A 13,951-nucleotide genomic window follows, 5' to 3' on the forward strand; every position below is an offset into this window, starting at 1 on the left:
TAGGCCCATCTCCCTAACCTCAAATCTCTGCAAAATAATGGAACTTATGACTAAAAATAGGCTACAGCACTACCTAGACCAAAACAACATCATAAACCCCGACCAAAGCGGCTTCACTCCTGGCCGATCAATTATCGATAACCTCGCCTGACTAGAACAGGATATAAAAACAGGACAGCTAAACAAGCAATACACCATAGGCATATTCCTCGACTTCTCTAAAGCTTTCGATATGGTATGGCACCACGGGCTAATACAAAAACTTAAAAAAATAGGACTAAAAGGCCAAATAATAAACTTCATCCAAGATTTCCTAAACAATCGCAAAATAACCGCAAGTATAGACCATACGCTATCGGACCAGTGTCCCCTAGAAAATGGCACTCCCCAGGGCAGCATCCTCAGCCCAACCCTCTTCAATATAATGATAAATGATCTATTCGAGGGATTATCCCCTAAACTAAACACTTCAAAATTCGCGGATGACGGAGCCCTATGGATCCGCACTAAAAGCATTAAAATGGCAGAAAACTTAATCCAAAAATCTCTAAATAAAATACAACAATGGGCAGACAAATGGGGCTTCTCCCTTAACCTAGATAAAACAACAGGAGTAGTATTCAAACATAAAAACATGAAACCCGCCTCCCCAATCCTCCAGCTAAACAACCAAACAATCAAATTTCAAAAACAAACCAAATTCTTAGGACTTATTTTCGATCAACACCTCACCTGGGAGGCTCATGTCCAAAACCTAAAAACTAGATGCAGCAAAGACCTGAACTAAAACCAACAACAAATAACCACCGCAACCTCCTCCGTTCCCTAAACACAACTCACCCAGTAAAAACAACAAACCCACTCACCTCCCAAAAACACCACTCCCACTTCACCACCACTCACCACAACACATGCTCTCCAACTCTCCAACACAACACCCAAACAACATGACTGACACCCGCAACGCCACACTCGCAGACATTCCAGCTCCTTACTCACCCACACCTGCGGAAGCGCACAACACTTCTGGGAGGTCACTCGAAAACATCAGCCCAACCGAGTATGGCGAAAACACGAAACACACCACCCCCACCAAACCAGCTAACTCGCCACCCTAAAACACCAAAAAACGCAAACTCGACACATCCACTCCACCTCCATCGCCCACACCCTCCCCGACCGCCTTCCTCACCACCTTCGCCCTCTACTTCTTCTCAGCAGGCTCAGGCACCACTCTCTCACTAGAACTTTCGGCAGATAAAATAGGACTTTGGTTTAAAAGAGAAAAAATAAATTACAACAATATTAAAAAAGCCAACAAAGGATACCAGATAATCTTCCCTAACCGAGAATCTTACAACGCAGCAAATAAAATAACTCAAATATTTCACGTCACGGTAATCAAACAAACACCTAATTGGCAACAATATACACGAGGCGTAATTAAGGTTAACCCAAGGGAAACAACTGAGGACTTACAATTATACTCTCTAGAAGCTAACATAAACCAAGACCAAAACCCTCAACCCCTAATCACCTGCACGCGTAGAATAACCTCAACTAGAAACGGAAAAACGGTCCCAACCTCCATTGTCATAATCAACTTCAAAAAGACCGCTAAATTCCCTGAAGCCCCTAAACACATATCCTTCGGAGCCCACACCAACTGAGAAGTCAAACCCTATATAAAGCAGTTTAAGCAATGTTCAAAGTGCCTCAAATACAACCACACTGCCTCCCAATGCACATACCGTAAAACTAAATGTAAAAAATGCGCAAAAAACAGACTGCACAGGCACATGCACACCCTGGTGCATCCACTGCAAATCCACCTAACACCTCACTTTCAAACTAATGCCCACACAGACACACACTCACCCAGCAGGCCAACAAACACATAAACATAGACACGGCTAAAATCCAAACACAAAAATTTGCTACACCTGCATCTAAACCACTCCTCCCTACACCACACCCAAACACCATCCCACAAACAAACACCCCACCCATAACTGACAGCTCTGTCTGGGGCCCCTACCAAAAAACCGCACGCACCTCACACACACAAGCAGCCACTCAACATACCACGAACCCTCCCACATCTCACATAGCCAAAACATCAACCCCCGCATGCAAAACAAACCACAAAACAACACGACCCTCATCCAAGCACCCTACAGCCCACATGGCAACAACACTCCCCCTCAAGCAAGCACAACAACAAAACAACACTAAGAAATCATCAGCTAAACCCATCCCGCAAACACCTACACAACCCTCCACATCACATGCCTCCCCCATGGAAACTCAAACAGCTAACCCTAATCAAACTGATGACGAAGATTTCTCCACTACTGAGGAAACATTAGAAACTACTCCAACTAAAACAAACCAAACTTCCCAACCAGACAACACCCAAAACCTAAATAACCTCACCTTACTCCTAGCATACATGCATAGTCAAAACTCCCCAAAAGTTAGGGTGAAATCATTCCACAAAGTAGCTTTCAATCTAAACTTAACCAATCTACCCTTCTTCTTCTTTAACCTCCTTCTAAAAGAAGTCACCGAATAAACTAAAAACTAAAAACTAAATCACCAATCACCCGAATCCAATAATGGAAGGACTAAATATTTTTCAGTGGAACGCCAACGGACTCACCTCCCACGGCCATGAACTAAAAACTAAATTTAAACTAAATAAAGGCCCTCACATTGCTTGTATCCAGGAAACCAAATTCTCAAAAAAATCCAAATTTACACTACGTAACAGTTAGAACTGACAGAGCAAAACCCAAAACAAGAAGAGCCGCAGGAGGACTAATCATATTTATCAGGGAAGATATAAATTACGAAGAAATAAAAATAGACACGCCAAACCTAGAAGCCAACGGCATTAAAATCACATTAAATAACCGAAACATAAACATAATAAATATTTACCACTGGGCGGAACAAAAAGTCCAACCTGAGGATCTAAACAAACTACTCCGAATGAGCGATAAATCTACTATATTCCTAGGAGACTTTAACGCTCACCATCCTACATGGAGCATAGATGATAAAATAGATAATCATGGCAAATTAATCTCCGAATGGATAGAAACAAACGATCTAGTACTCCTAAATAGCAACCAACCCACGAGGTTCGATAAGATAAACCAAAAAATGTCGGCTATCGACTTAACCATATGCACCGCAGATCTAGCTCAAAGTACTCAATGGGAAGTGCACGACGTCCCGCTAGGTAGTGACCATTTCCCATAAACATAACTATAGGAAATACAAACGTACCAATCCAAACAGAAAACCAAGAACCAAAATTCCATTACAATAAAGCTAACTGGGACCAATTCCAAGATATCTGCAATGAAGCTAACTTAAACAAAATAGAAAATAATGATCCAGAAACCTATTGTAAAAACCTAACAGACTATATAATAACCGCAGCCAAAACCTCCATCCCCTTCAAAACATCTAAGACAGGCAAACCGACCGTACCATGGGGGAATGAGGAAATAGAACAGACTAGAAGAAAACGTAAATCCGCCTTCAATAAAGCAAAACGCGACTACAAACATCTAAAGTTAGCCCACGAACTAAACCACCAGGTTCAAAAACTAGTCCAAATAGCCAAAAGTAGAGACTGGAAAAAATTCTGCTAGAACCTGGTTGCCCTCATCGACCTAGTGGGGAATCCGGTACTAAAACTTCCAAATTGGTCAAATCTACTTCTTCATCCTCACTCAAGACAAGTTCACCCAAACCCAAACATCTTCGAGCTTCACCTATGGAGCATACCACAAACAACCTGACCAGACAACGATACTCAGCCAGAGCTGCTACAGTGGTCTCCCTTGCACTTTGTAGATCTGCTTGAAGTTTGTATAATTACAAATGGAAGAGCTTCGACCAATTTTCAAGGAGTAATGGATTCTCAGCAGCTCAGCCACTTTGCCTCAAATAGCGGTATTCGTCTGTCACATCAGAGTTACCATAAATCACAAGGGTTCAATGCTGGACTTGTATCTAGCAGCTGTCAGCTCCATTCTTAACAGTATCAAAAGTTACTAAAGTTCCTGAACTGATAGCTCTGCTCTGTTGTTACAGACTAGAAGAACAACAGAAGAAATTCAAAGCCCCAGCATGGGACTTAAACATAGTCCTCAAGCATCTTACCAGTGACACTTAAGAGAGACATTTGAACATCTGACACAGATAACTTTGTTTTTACTGGCCATAGCTACTGCTGCCAAAATGTCACAAATCAGGGTATCGCCGCTACGAAATTGTCATGTGCAGGGGTGTCCAAGTCTGTTCTAAACCCATTTCCGACCTTGAACATGTTCGAATCCTCAAAGAATTTGCTGGTACCAACTCCATCCCAAAATAGTCACCTGTCATCGCCGCTACGAATTGGCATGTTCCAAGGGTGTCCCAATTACTAATCAAATATTACCACCAAGCGGAGTTACTTTTAGCATGCAACTAAGAACAAATGATGAGGTACATATGTCCGACTAACTTTCAATAGTTTTTGACGAGAACCTTACAAAATATGATCTTTATATAAAGTAAAATTTCGGTGAATGTTTTTTTCAAAATCAATATCCGATAGTGCCGTAACTAAGAAAGATATCCAAAAATGGCTAACAGAGTTTGATGGGTTATGTAAGGACACAATTCTCAGAAAGTGTGGATGCATTTCATGCAGTGGATCCAGAGGAGATACGATTTGAAGACAGGTACCCAAAACACACTGTGAAAACCTTGAATCCAATATGGCTTCCCAACCATGTGACCAATGACTAAAGTCAATCGTTTGATTTAATATTATTATTATTCTTCCGATTTTTGTACCAGAGCTAGCAAAATAACCAAAATAAAGTTTGAAAGCATTTCAAGCAGTGGACTCAAAGTTGTTAGCATTTGAAGACAGGTACCCAAACGAAACTGTGAAAACCTTGAATCCAATATGGCTGCCAAACCACGTGACCAATGACAAAAGTCCAAGAAGTAAAAATGTCAAGCAGCTCAAGCAGCAGATACATGCAAGGTTTCAAAGTAATCGGATAAGTGGTGGCGGAGCAATAGGGCGAAATACATCTTCAAAATATTCTGTTCTTTTAGTTATCTGCCCTTGGCTTTTAGGCCTTCGGCCTTGGGTTTTTGGCGGACACTAGTACCCAACGGTCCACATACACACACAAAATGTGAACAAAATCGAGCCAGTGGTTATTTTTCTAGCTCTGGTACAAAAATCAGCAGATAATAATATTTAATCAAACGCTAACACTGGGACTCTTCAGCCTTTCGGCTTGGTGACACTTTAACAGGCCGTAACTTCTTTGTCAGTTGGGCTCCAGTCAAATGGATTAGCGTTCTGCGTTCGTCGGGGCCCCAGGTTCCTGTCGCATTGCTGAGATAAAGTGCTAAACCTGTTTCCCACCTCGTTCATATATTCGAATCCTCAAAGGGTTTACCTGTACCATGTACCGTGAAATGTCAGGAACCTCTTGTGAGACATCACCACTACTAAATTGACCTGGGTGTCGCATGATGTTTTAACCAATTTCCAACTTCGACCATGTTCGAATCCTCAAATGTAAGGAACCACTTGCAAGACATCACCAAACGTGTCCCAGTGTGTTCTTAACCAATGTTTGACTTCGACCATGTTCGAATCCGCATATAGTTTGCTTGTACCAACTCCGTCAAAAGATAGTCACCGTTTGCAGGACATTACCGCTACCAAATTTACGTGTGCCACAGTTTCCCAGAGTGTATTAAACCAATTTTCGACCTCGACCATATTCTAATCTGCAAATGGTTTGCTTTAAACAACGCTGTCAAAAATAAGGTACCGTAGCAATTGGCAATTGAGAAATGAAGAATCAAGTCTGAAGCGAGTCTGACCACCCGATCCGATTAATTGCCTCCTGTGACAAGCATAGTTGCCTCTTGAGACAAGCATCGGTTGAAAAAGGCCGATTCTAACTCTGGTCATCAAGGGCAGTACACATAATATTGAACAAGGCTGTGGAGAACGCGAGGGTATCTGCATAGCCAGTGAATGGGGGTTTATAGTAGATTTATGAGGCGCTTCCTTCAGTATTTGTACATGGGTGAAAATATTTATCAAAATCAAAATCCAATATGGCCGCAACTAAAAAAGATATCGAAAAATGGTTATGCAAATTTGTTGTGTTCTGTATGGAGACAATTCTCAGAAAGTTTGAAATCATTTCATGCAGTGGATTCAGAGGAGATAGTATTTGAAGACAGGTGCCCAAAAACCCCTGTGAAAACCTTGAATCCAATATGGCTGCCAAACCACGTGACCAATGACCAAAGTCAAAGAACAAAAATTATCAAGCAACTGAAGCAGTAGATACATGCAAGGTTTGAAAGTAAACGGACAAACGGTTGTGGAGCAACAGGGCAAAACATATCGTCCAAAAATACTTGTTTTTCAGTTATCTGCCCTTTGCCTTTGGGCCTACGGCCTTGGCTTTTTGGCGGGCACTAGTACCCAACGGTCTACAAACACACACAAAATTTGAATAAAATCGAGCTAGTGGTTATTTTGCTAGGGCAGGTACAAAAATCGGCGGAATAATAAATAATAATAAATAATAAATATAGCTGCAAGCAGCGATGGCGGGCTCCCTATCGGAATGATTGTAGAAGCGGATCCTGTCCTCCATTCATAGAAGTACTTTTGCAAAATTGCACTTTGGTTATACAGAGTACTAAAAACCTTTGAAACTGAGTTCTTAATGGCCCTAATCTATTACCATTCATGCATTTTCTCCTGTTAAATAAGATTCCGATATGAGGAAGGATATGTGCTATACTGTGTACGACTATGATATGATCTGGATTATCAATGTGCACTTTCCACTGGCAGAGTGTACTACAAACAGCGTGAAGAGAATCTATACAGAAACAGACTATAGAAATCTTGAGCACACTCATACCATGTTAAAATGTCACTTCTACTGTCGAAACATCAAGTGAACGGATTACCCCTCTGTTAATACCTTTAGTTGTGGTAATACAATACACTTTAATTGGCACACTACAGCGCTACTGCTATCTTGCTATACCGTTACCGTGGCTCTCGCTCCAATATGCAATCGGCTGACCCATCCTCAAGCTGGCACGCTGCGAGGTCAATAAACATCCGTTGTGTATTGTGAATTCAGACATGAGCTTCCACAAAACAAAAACTACGATGTCGATACATTATACCAAGTTGCTCACGTTAATCTATTTCTATAGTCCGTATCTACCTGCGCTGTCAATGATCTGGCTAGGAGCAATAAGCAACAAATGTTGTTATGCATGAATTATGTATCATTTCTCTCTTATATGCTGCGTGACTACAATACTCTACCAATACACACGAAATTTAGCCGAAATCGGACCAGTAGTTCCCGAGTAACAGGTGTCTAGAGTTGTGCTATTTGGCAAGTTGATGGACTGGGGCCAAAGAGTTCCATTTTTAAAATGCTGTAGTTTCGTTGTCCATTGAGCTACAGTCAAACCGTTTGGTGTTCTGGAATCACCAGACCAAGGGCTATCAGGAAAATATATCACATTTGACATAAATACATGTTTTCTTTAAAGTTGTTAGTATGGTACTTGGAGCCAAAGTATGGAGAGTTTGGAAGCTTTTGAGCTGGTAGTTTGAGCTGAGGAGATTTTGGGAGTCAAGTACTGAGAAATTGGGTAAAAAACAGTGCAAAAACACTTAATCCAATCTGGAGGCCAAACGAAGCAATTTCGCTACATTAGATGTGTAGAGAATTTGTTGGGCATCTGATTCCGCACCTATTCAAGACAGTTGGAAGTCTTTGGAGCTTTCGTGGCGGAGATATGAGCTGTTGAAATTGCGATTTTTAAAGTTGTTTTGAGTTGTCTGCCCTTAGTCTTTGAGTCTATAGTCTTGAGATTTTTGTGGATATAACTTCAGTAGCTAAGCTATCTTTGTGGAAATTTTCAAGAGATTCTGAGCAGTAGTTTTTGAGTTAGGATTGGAACAAAAATCGGCGGAATAATAATAATAATAAAGAATAATAATAATAATAAATAATAAATAGAACAATTACAATAGGGCTCTTGCCTTGTATGCAGGAAGCCCTAATAAGAAATCGAATGATTACAATAGGGCTCTACAGCCTTTCAGCTTGGAGCCCTAATAATAAATCGAACGATTACAATAGGGCTCTGCAGCCTTTCAGCTTGGAGCCCTTATTAAAGCTGCAAGCAGCAATGGCGGGCTCCAAGAACCACTGTGCCCAAACGTCCATGTTCGAATCCTCAAAGGGTTTCCTTGAACCAAATCCGTCAAATGTAGGCACCACTTGCAGGGTATCGTCGCAAGGAAAATGGCGTGTGCCAGGGTGTCCAGGTCTGTTCTAAAACCATTTCCGACCTCGAACATGTTCGAATCCATAAAAGGTTGGCTTGTGCCAACTCTGTCTAAAGATAGTCACCGGAAATCGCCGCTACGAAATTGGCGTCTTCCAGGGGTGTCCCAAATATAAATCAAATATTACCACCAAGCGGTGTTACTTTTAGAATACAACCAATAACAATAAATGAGATGCATATGGCACACTAACTTCATGTAAACTTGCAATAGTTTCTGTGGAGAACCTTACAAGATATGATCTTTAAAGCAAAATTTCGTTGAAAAAAATGATCAAAATCAAAATTCAATACGGCCGTAATTAAAAAAGAATTCCAAAATCGGCTACTAAAGTTTGATGTGTTATGTATGGAGAAAATTATCAAAAAGTTTGAAAGCATTTCATGCCAAACCACGTGACCAATGACCAAAGTCAAAGAACAAAAAATGTCAAGCAGCTCAAGCAGCAGATACATGCAAGGTTTCAAAGTAATCGGATATGCGGTTGCTGAGCAATAGGGCGAAACATATCTTCAAAATATTCTGTTCTTTTAGTTATCTGCCCTTGGCTTTTGGGCCTACGGCCTTGGGTTTTTGGAGGGCACTAGTACCCAAAGGTCCACATACACACACAAAATGTGAACAAAATCGAGCTAGTGGTTATTTTTCTAGCTCTGGTACAAAAATCAGCGGAATAATAATAATATTAAATCAAACGCTAACACTGGGACTCTTCAGCCTTTCGGCTTGGTGACACTTTAACAGGCCGTAACTTCTTTGTCAGTTGGGCTCCAGTCAAACGGATTAGCGTTCTGCGTTCGTCCGGGCCCCGGGTTCCTGTCGCATTGCTGAGATAAAGTGCTAAACCTGTTCCCCACCTCGTTCATATATTCGAATCCTCAAAGGGTTTACCTGTACCATGTACCGTGAAATGTAAGGAACCTCTTGTGAGACATCACCACTACTAAATAGACATGTGCCTGGGTGTCCCAGGATGTATTAACCAATTTCCAACTTCGACCATGTTCGAATCCTCAAATGGTTTGTTTGTACCAACGCCATCAAATGTAAGGAACTGCTTGCGAGACATCACCACACGTGTCCTAGTGTGTTCTTAACCCATGTTTGACTTCGACCATGTTCGAATCCGCATATGGTTTGCTTGTACCAACGCCATCAAATGTAATGAACCGTTTGTGAGACATCACTACACGTGTCCCAGTGTGATCTTAACCCATGTTTGACTTCGACCATGTTCGAATCCCCAAATGGTTTGGTTGTACCAACGCCATCAAATGTAATAAACCGCTTGTGAGACATCACCACACGTGTCCCAGTGTGTTCTTAACCCATGTTTGACTTCGACCATGTTCGAATCCGCATATAGTTTGCTTGTAGCAACTCCGTCAATCGAGCTAGTGGTTATAATGCTAGGGCAGGTACAAAAATCGGCGGAATAATAAATAATGATAATAATAAATAATAATAATAATAATAAATCGAACGATTACAATAGGGCTCTACAGCCTTTCGGCTTGGAGCCCTAATTAAAGCTGCAAGCAGCAATGGCGGGCTCCAAGTAACACTGCGCACAAACGTCCAAGTTCGAATCTTCAAAGGGCTCCATTGAACCAAATCTGTCAAATGTACACAGGCACCACTTGCAGGGTATCGCGGTTACGAAATTGTCTTGTGCCGGGGTGTCCTAGTCTGATCTAACCCCATATCTGACCTCGAACATGTTCGAATCCTCAAAGGGTTTGCTTGTACCAACTCCGTTAGAAAATAGTAACCGGAAATTGTCACACGAAATTGGCGAGTTCGGTAGGTGTACCAAATATTAATCAAATATTTCAACCAAGTGGTGTTACTTTCAGCATGCAACCAAGAACAAACAAAAAGATACATATGGCACACTAACTTCATGTAAACTTTCAATAATTTCTGTGGAAAACCTTACAAGATATGATCTTTAAAGTATTAGTTTGGTGAAAAAAAAAATCAAAATCAAAATCCAATAGGTCCGTCGCTATAAAAGATATTCAAAATCGGCTAACAGAATTTGATGTGTTATGTATAAAACAATTTTCAGAAAGTATGAATGCATTCCTTTCAGTGGATTCAGAGATGTATGCGTTAGAAGACATACACCCCCAAAAAACTTTGAAAACCTTGAATCCAATATGGCTGCCAAACCACGTGACCAATGACCAAAGTCAAAGAACATCAAATGTCAAGCACCTAAAGCAGCAGACACATCCAAAGTTTGAAAGTAATCGGACAAGCGGTTGTGAAGCAATGGGCCAAATATAGCTTATAAAAAAATATTGTTTTTCAGTTATCTGCCCTTGGTCTTCGGGTCTATGGCCTTGGAGTTTGTGTGGTATCTGGTACTTAAGTGTCTGGATACACATAAAAAATTTGAACAAAATCGAGCCAGTGGTTTTTATGCTAGCTCTGGTACTAAAATCGGCGGAATAATAATAATATTAAATTGAACGATAACACTTGGGACACTTTAGCCTTTCGGCTTGGTGACTCTTTAACAGGCTGTAACTTCTTTGTCAGTTGACCTCCAGTCAACAGGATTTGCGTTCTGAGTTCGTCAGTGCCCCGGGTTGCTGTCGCATTGCTGAGATAAAGTGCTTATCCTGTTTCCGACCTCGTCCATGTTTGAATCCCCAAATGGTTTGGTTGTACCGACTGTCAAAAGTAAGAAAACGCTGCCCCTACGACATTGACGTGTCCCAGAACGTCCCGGGATGTTCTAAACCAATTTCACACGCCGTCTATGTTCGAATCCGCATATGGTTTGCTTGTAATAAACCGTTTGCGAGACATCATCACATGTGTCCAAGTGTTCTTAACCCATGTTTGCCTTCGACCATGTTCGAATCCGCATATGGTTTGCTTGTACCAATGCCGTCAAATGTAAGGAACCGCTTGTGAGACATCACCTCATGTGTCCTAGTATGTTCTTAACCCTCGTTTGACTTCGACCATGTTAGAATCCGCATATGGTTTGTTTGTACCAATGCCGTCAAATGTAAGGAACCGCTTGTGAGACATCACCTCATGTGTCCTAGTATGTTCTTAACCCACGTTTGACTTCGACCATGTTTGAATCCGCATATGGTTTGTTTGTACCAGAGCTGTCAAATGTAAGGAACCGCCAAATGTAAGGAACCGCTTGTGAGACATCACCTCATGTGTCCTAGTATGTTCTTAACCAACGTTTGACTTCGACCATGTTCGAATCCGCATATGGTTTGCTTGTACCAATGCCGTCAAATGTAAGGAACCGCTTGTGAGACATCACCTCATGTGTCCTAGTATGTTCTTAACCCATGTTTGACTTCGACCATGTTCGAATCCGCATATGGTTTGTTTGTACCTGAGCTGTCAAATGTAAGGAACCGCCAAATGTAAGGAACCGCTTGTGAGACATCACCTCATGTGTCCTAGTATGTTCTTAACCAACGTTTGACTTCGACCATGTTCGAATCCGCATATGGTTTGCTTGTACCAATGCTGTCAAATGTTATAAACGGTTTACAAGACATCACCACATGTGTCCCAGTGTGTTCTTAACCCATGTTTGACTTCAACCATGTTCGAATCCGCATATGGTTTGTTTGTACCAATGCCGTCAAAAGTAAGGAAACACTTACAAGACATCGCAGCTACGAGACAGACGTGTCCCAGAACATCCCGGGATGTTGTAAACCCATTTCAGACGTCATCCATGTTCTAACCCACATATGGTTTGTTTGTACCAATGTCGTCAAACGTACGGAACAGTTTGCGAGACATCCCAACATTTATCTAAGTGAGTTCTTTACCCAAGTTTGACTTCGACCATGGTTCGGATCATCAAATGGTTTGCCTGTACCAACTCCGTCAAAAGATAGTCACCGTTTGCAGTACATTACCGCTACGAAACCGAAGTATGCCAGCGTGAACCAGAGTGTTCTAAACCCATTTCCGCTTTTCACGATGCTGTCAAAAGTAAGGTATGATAGCATTTGGCAATTGGGAAATGAAGTACCAAGTCAGGGAGCATGACCACCCGATACCGATAATCGCCTGGCATAGTCAGACAAGCATAGTCGCCTCTTAAAACAAGCATGGGTTTCTGAAGACCAATTCTAACCCTGATCTTCAAGGATAGTATACATAATGCGGAATACATTTGCGACAAGACTGGCTGTTGCTGTGGAGGCAAAGCCAGTGAACGGGGTAAATCGTATATTTTATGAGCGCTTCGTTCAGTATTTATACTTGAACTGTCAGTTTTTTGCCTTGAAAACCTTGAATCCCATTTGCAACTAAAAAGGATATCTAAAATCGGTGAAGACAATTTGTTGTGTTGTGTATGGAGACAATTCTCAGAAAGTTTGAATGCATTTCATGCAGGGGTTTCAGAGGAGTAGGGATTTGAAGACAGGTACCCAAAATACCCTTTGAAAACCTTGAATCCAATATGGCTGCCAAACCAACTAACCAATGACCAAAGTCAAAGAACAAATAATGTCAAGGACCTAAAGCAGCAGACACATGCAAGGTTTGAAAGTAATCGGTGAAACGGTTTTGGAGCAAAAGGGCAAAATATAGCTTCAAAAATTACTTGTTTTTCAGTTATCTGCCCTTGGTCTTTGAACCTACGGCCTTGGGAATTTTTTACGTATCAAGAACTTGACTGTCTACATACACATACAAAATTTCAACTAAATCGAGCACGTATCATAATGATAATAATAATAATAATAAATAAATCGGCCGATTAAAATAGGGCTTCCAGCCTTTCGGCTTGGAGCCCTAATAATAATAAATTGAATGATTACAATAGGGCTCTACAGCCTTTCGGCTTGGAGCCCTAATAATAATAAATCAAACGATTACAATAGGGCTCTACAGCCTTTCGGGTTGGAGCCCTAATAATAATAATAATAAATCGAACAATTACAATAGGGCTCTACAGCCTTTCGACTTGGAGCCCTAATAATAATCTCTTTGTATGAAACATTGTCCAGCATACAGTACACAAATACCATTGATTTTATAAATAATCTTATCTAGTGATGTTTTATTGGAAATTTCATGTTTTCATTGACATAATTTGCAAACAGCAAAACAAACACAAGAACAGCTATTGCTGCCATGACCATATGTGACACAAGATACACAGGAAAGCAGTGTGCATGTAAAGGGAAATAACTGCACATAGTTTGAATCACATTGTTTTTAAGTATTCTAAAGTACTACCGGAAATGAAGAAAACCTGTTTTTCTCAAATTAAAAATCGACACAAAGTGTTACGTAGCTGTAAATACGAAATAACAAAACAACTCGAAAAGTACTAGTATGGATTTGCTAGTTTGATCTCAGTGAGCAATACAAAATGTACTTTACAGGAGGTGATTTGTCGGCACTTTCAACATTCAAAAATAAAATTAAGTCCAAATTGACATAGCAGAAACAGACTATAGGCATTCCGCACCTGTTCTCACCTGTCGTCAAGGTGTCATAGGTCAC

The 13,951-nt window shown here is 41.0% G+C and overlaps 1 protein-coding gene across 1 annotated transcript in view; it reads left to right on the plus strand.

Annotated features, from left to right (window-relative positions):
- LOC139447195 (uncharacterized) overlaps window positions 1-13,951 on the plus strand; it is a 467,168-nt gene that overhangs the window by 360,949 nt on the left and 92,268 nt on the right. The gene's annotated exons all lie outside the window — the stretch shown is intronic.

This window comes from Haliotis cracherodii, unplaced genomic scaffold, assembly GCF_022045235.1.
Source record: "Haliotis cracherodii isolate W230 unplaced genomic scaffold, xgHalCrac1.p SCAF_7, whole genome shotgun sequence".
Taxonomy (NCBI): domain Eukaryota; kingdom Metazoa; phylum Mollusca; class Gastropoda; order Lepetellida; family Haliotidae; genus Haliotis; species Haliotis cracherodii.